Below are 6,000 nucleotides of genomic sequence, written 5' to 3'. Positions count from 1 at the left end.
CCCCCCCAACCTCCTCCTCTCCCTCTCTCCCCAAACCCCCCCCACCCCCACCCCCGCCCCCGCCCCAACCTCTCAGCTCACAGTCCCATTCCTGATGAAGGACTTTTGCCCGAAACATCAATTCTCCTGCTCTTCAGATGCCATCTGATCTGCTGTGCTTTTCCAGCACCACACTCTCAACTCTAATCTCCAGCATCTGCAGTCCTCACTTTCACCACTTTACAGAAAGCCAACTCTTGGTTTCATCATGCAGGAAACAAAAAGACAGTGGTTAAAAAGTCAGTTTCAACTCAACTAGACTGAACTAACAAGACTAAACACTCATGTATCTACATGCGTTTTGGCAGTAGAGTGATATAAAAGTTAGTCAAAGAACTATTGCCTAGTTATCTCGTGTCACAGAGAAAGACCCTCTCACTTTGCTGCAAACCAGACAAAAAAGGAAATAGGACAATAAAGCTTCCTTCTCTCACTCTCTCTCTCTCATGCTGCATGTTGGGATTCAATCACATCAAAAGCTATCTGAACTAAGAAACCTTAGCCACATGGAACCAACTATTCACCTATCAACATTAGCAGTTCCCACCACTGCAATGGCCACAATGTTCTGTGCAGGGAGCCAGTTCATATCTCTTCAATCAGAAGCTTAAGAATTCAGAGTATCTAGAAATAACAGATTGGGAAACCCTGTCTTGCCCTGGGGCCTGGTCATAACAGAGCAACGGCCACAAAACCAGAGCTCACCATTCACCGCTGCAGCCAGGCAGCTCTTCTCCGTTGGAGAGAGAGATAGCAGTCTGGGCTGAATTTGGTCTTGGCAGGCAGGAGCAAAAGAGAAAGAGTACTAACAGCACAGAGTCTACCCTACCCATGTGGAACTGAGCAGTCACTGCTTCACTGAATGCCCAAGGATTGGTTCAGTAGACTATCCTATTGGTTGGAAAGCAGCTGCATCTGTTGCTTCACAGTGGTGAGCACTGCTAGGTGGAGTTGCTCTGACTACACATGCCTTGTGCTACCTGGATGACAGGTACATAACAGTTTTAACCAGAAGTTTAACTTGGAATATTGTTCAACAATTACATGCAAATATATTATGGAGTTTTAACTAATTACATCATTAATGAATACATACACCTTCTTGTAAACTACTTTCCCAGTTTAGTGTAGTAGGATTCACCTTTCCACACACCTAATTAATGTCTCTGGGTTCCATCCAGAGCCCTTGCTGTCTCTTGGGAGCCTCCTTTGATTTAAAAAAAACACCAGACATAACTTCTTTCCCCACTACAAGAAAATCACTCACTTACCAAACTCCCAGATTTAAGTACTCTACATCACTGCCTCAGTTAAGCTCAATTATACAAAATACAGATCAGCAGTCAGTGTTGTCTAGGGATCAAATCTAACTAGTTAGCTGAGCGTTTGACTGCAGTTACTTCTGAAAACAGTTTTTCTTTTAAACATACCGATGTAAATTAGTGGATTGTGGCCTCAATTTCACTTTCCTGCCTACTTCTAATTGATCATTGACTAACAAGGGAATCAAACGTTATCTCCTCTGCCTAAAAAGTGCTCAATGAATCTGCCTTCACCACTGTTCAAGGAAGAGTTCTAAAGATTGTGATTCTCAAAATAAAATTTCCTAATCTCCATTTTAGAACATAGAACTGTACAGCACAGGAACACTCCCACGATGTTGTGCTGAACATGAACGTCAAGTTAAACAAATCCCTTCTGCCTGCCCTTGGTCCATATCCTTCTGTTGCTTGCATATTCTTGTGCTTATCTAAAAGTCTCTTAAACACTCCTATCGTATCTCCCTCCAACACCAGCCGTGGCAGCACATTCCAGACTCCGACCATTGTGTCAAAAATAAACTTACCCCAACATCTCCTATGAACTTTTCCCCTCTCTCCTTAAATGCATGGCCCCTAGGATTAGACATTTCAACTCTGGGGAAAAAGATTCTGACCATCAACTCTATCTATGCATCTCATAATTTTATAGACCTCTATCAAGTCTCCCCTCAGCCTCCACTGCTCCAGAGAAAACAACCTGAATTTTTTCTCACTTCTTCTTATAGCTCTAATCTTGGCAGCATCCTGGTAAACCTCCGCTGCACCCTCTCAAAAGCTTCCATATCCTTTCTTTTGAAAGGCAACCAGAATTGAACACAATATTCTAAGTGAAGCCTAACCAAAGTCTTATAAAGATGACACCCTGATTCTTGTACTCAATTCCCTGACCAATAAAGGCAAGCATACAATACCCGTTCTTTAGCACCCTATCTACTTGCATGGCCACTTTCAGGGAGCTATGGACTTGAACCCCAAAATCCCTCTGTACATCAATGCTGTTCAGGGTCCTGCCATTAACTATACTTTTCCTTAACATTTGATCTCCCATAGAGCAGCACCTAACACTTACCCGGATTAATCTCCACCTGCAACTGATCTCTATCCTTTGATGACTTTCTACACTGTCCACAATTCCACTGATCTTTGTTTTGTCTGCAAACTTACAAATCTATGTTTTCATCCAAGTCATTTATATATATCACAAACTAGGGTATCCCAGCGCTGATCCCTGTGCAACTCCACTGGTCATGGACCTCTAGCCTGAAAAACACCCTTCCAACACTACCCTCTGTCTTCTATGTGCAAGCTAATTCTGAATCCACATGGGCAAGTCACCTTGGATCCCATACATCTTAATCATCTGCACACGTCTATCATGAGGGATCTTGTCAAAAGCCTTATTAAAATCAATGCAGAGAATCATCCTTATTGATCACCTGAATCACCTCCTCAAAAAATTCAATTAAGTTAGTGAGAAATGACCTGTCCCGCACAAAACCATGCTGTCCCTAATTAGGCCATAATTTTCCAAATGCATGTAAATCCGGTGTCTGTGGAATTCTCTTCAATAGCTTCCCAACCACAGATGTAAGACTCACTAGTCTAATTTCCTGCATTATCCTTAATTCCCTTCTTGAATAGAGGAACAATATTAGCTATTCATCAGTCCTCCAGGAACTCGTCAGTGGTGAATGAGAATACAAAGATCTTGGTCAAGGCTCGAGCAATCTACTCTCTTGCTTGTCTCAACAACCTAGGATAGATACCATCGGGCCCTTATGCATTTTCTACTTTAAGATTCTTCACGAGACCCAATACACTTGTTTCTTAAATAGAAGATCACGGATTTAAGTGTTTTCTATTCCTCGTCTTTCCTTGTCAAGTGTTCCCTGGATCGTGTGTGCCTCAGTAAGATCATGTGTTATTCTTCTAGACTCTGATACGGGCACAACCTGCCCAACCTCTCTCCACAACATAATCCATCCATGCCAGAGATCAGTCGAGTGAAACTCCTCTAAAATGTCTTAACTAAGTTTACATTTTGTTTCTTTTAACCTATTTTGCTATTCAACCCAGGCCTCCCAGTCCAGGGGTAGAGACACTACCACTACAACACCAAACAAGACCAAAATGTTACATAAGGCAAGATCTGAAATTAAACTCCACCTAATTGATTACATTATGCAGTCTTGTTTGAGGAGAAGGGAGGAATCCAGCTCCAGATCCTGATGGCTTCAGATGTGATCCCTGTCTCCTGATGGTAGTATCTAATTAGCCAACGCAACATATATTTTGCTAAATGCAGTAAACAACATCTTGTTAAGATTCATAACTGGCTCATGAAACTGATTACCATTTTTGTCCAATCCCACCCTTAGACTCAGTGTGGACAGGAGAGTTAGGGTTTTTGTGGTGTGGTGGCAGTGACCTTTAGAGTCATAGATGTGCAGCATGGAAAAAGACTCTTCAGTTTACCTCAAATACTGACCAGTTATCCTAACCTAATCTAGTCCAATTTGCCATTACTTGGCCCATATCCCTTCCTATTCCCATCCAGATGCCTCTTAAGTGTTGTAATTGTTATCAGCCTCCACCACTTCCTCTGGCAGCTAATTCTATACACACACCACCCACTGCTTGAAAAGGTTGTCCCTGTCACCCTAAACCTATGCCCTCTTGTTCTAGACTCCCCCACCCCAGGTAAAAGACCTTGTCTATTTATCCTATCATGCCCTTCATGCTTTTATAAACCTCTATAAGGTCACCCCCTCAGCCTCCAATGCTCCAGGGAAAACAGCCCCAGCCTATTAAACCTCTTCCAATAGCTCAAATCCTCCAACCATGGCAACATCCTTGTAAATCTTTTCTGAATCTTTTCAAGTTTCAAAACATCCTTCCAATAGGAAAGAGAGCAGAACTGCATGCAATATTCCAACAGTGGTCTAACCAATGTCCTGGATAGCTGCAACATGACCTCCCAACTCCTGTACTCAATGCTCTCACAAATAAAGGAAAGCACACCAAACGCTTTCTTCATTATCCCATCTACCTGCGACTCCACTTTCAAGGAGCTATGAACCTGCACTCCAAGGTCTCTTTTGTTCAGCAACTCTCTCCAGGACCTTACCATTAAGTGTATAAGTCCTACTCTGATTTGTCTTTCCAAAATGCAGCACGTCACATTTATCTAAATTAAAATCCATGGTCCACTCCTTGGCCCATCTGATCAAGATCCTGTGGTACTGTGAGGTAACCCTCTTCGCGGAGACCCAGATTCAAGTCCCACCGATTCCAGAGAAATGCTATAACAAGTTCGACGGATTCACGTTTTTTAACTAAAACTGGAAAGGAGAGTTGGCGACGGTACTCAACCGAAACATTAGCTGTGTGTGGTTTAACTCACAAGGCATACAACATGGGCTCAACTCCCATCTATTCCAGGGGAGTGTTCTGACATGCTTGAGCTGGTTGGCGCATTTTTTTTAAAAGCTGTACTGGTGGCTCACTCCTTAATTAGCAGTGATTGATCCCACACAAGATAGTGTACAAGAAACACACACCATGAGTGCTGGGGAAAAAATAAGCACTACCGCAGTTAGGCGGTAGTGTAGGGGTTTTAAAAAAAAGGGTGATTGTATGAAGAGCACTGCTTGTCACTGGCCACTCGGGAAAAAGAAAAGAAAACAAAAAAAGGAAAAAAAATATAGTGTACAAGACACACACACCATGGGTGCTGGGGAAAAAATAAGCCTAACTGCGGTAGTGTGGGGGGAGAAAAGAAAAAAAAAAGAGAAAAAAATAAACAGGAATCTCTGATCACGCAGCATTGCCCTTTGATGCTTGTAAAAAAAAGAAAAAAAAATATACTGTACAAGAATATTTCTGATGTGGAAAATCCAACGTGGTCTAAGCCACAGCAAAAACATCCCGACTTTAAAGCTCTATGCCTCTTTGCAGCAGATGACAAAATTGCATCCTCCTTCCCAAACACTGATTCCCTCAAGTTCCCCCAACTGCTGTTGGTCAAACCTGGACAATTATCATTTGGCCGTGCAGCCCCAGCCCCCTTTGACACTATCAGAGCTTTCATCTTCAGGGATGGGGGCCGGGGGAAGGCGGCAGCAGCAGCCGTTGGTGTCACGTGTGTTTGAGGGGGGATGGGGCGTCGCGCGCTCCTGCAGCGTTCGGGATCGCGCGCTATCAGCTGCAACACTTCCGGGTGAAGCGCGTTCTCGAGCTGGAGCAGGGTGACGGACGGACGGAGTAAGTGAGTGAGAGTGAGAGAGAGAGCGGGGTTTCCCCTGGCCGCGGAGAGAAGGAGTCGGTGAGGGTAGGATGAGCAAATGTTCCCGGGGAGATTCGGGGAAGGGGAGGTGGTAGAAGAAAAGGGAGGGGAGTTCGCTCTCGCTTGGTGGATGATTGATTGATGGATGGATGGATGGATGGATGGATTGATTGGGGTGCGGGGGGGGGGAGAGAGATGAAAGCTCAGCGTCTCCTGGTGAACCGGTTCCTTCAGGATGTCTCTCTTTTTTTTCCCTCCCCAACCCCAAGTGTGGACCCGGTCTCTGTCCGGGTCTGAAGGGGATCTGAGTTGGGGATTGATTGTCACTGAAGCCGATCTCTAACGGTGCAGTCA

At 44.1% G+C, this 6,000-nt stretch overlaps 1 protein-coding gene across 4 annotated transcripts in view; it reads left to right on the top strand.

Annotated features, from left to right (window-relative positions):
- Positions 1 to 5,530: 5,530 nt before the first annotated feature.
- LOC140492154 (sideroflexin-1-like) overlaps positions 5,531 to 6,000 on the top strand; it is a 56,139-nt gene continuing 55,669 nt past the window's right edge. For 2 of the 4 annotated variants that reach the window (XR_011963505.1, XM_072590991.1), the window contains exon 1: positions 5,607 to 5,691. The gene's annotated coding sequence lies outside the window, so the exon portion shown is untranslated. Of the gene's footprint in view, positions 5,692 to 6,000 lie in introns of all 4 variants that reach the window. The other 2 variants (XM_072590992.1, XM_072590993.1) reach the window with 2 other exon arrangements.

This window comes from Chiloscyllium punctatum, chromosome 20, assembly GCF_047496795.1.
Source record: "Chiloscyllium punctatum isolate Juve2018m chromosome 20, sChiPun1.3, whole genome shotgun sequence".
Taxonomy (NCBI): domain Eukaryota; kingdom Metazoa; phylum Chordata; class Chondrichthyes; order Orectolobiformes; family Hemiscylliidae; genus Chiloscyllium; species Chiloscyllium punctatum.
This window is presented reverse-complemented; position numbering and strand designations above follow the sequence as displayed.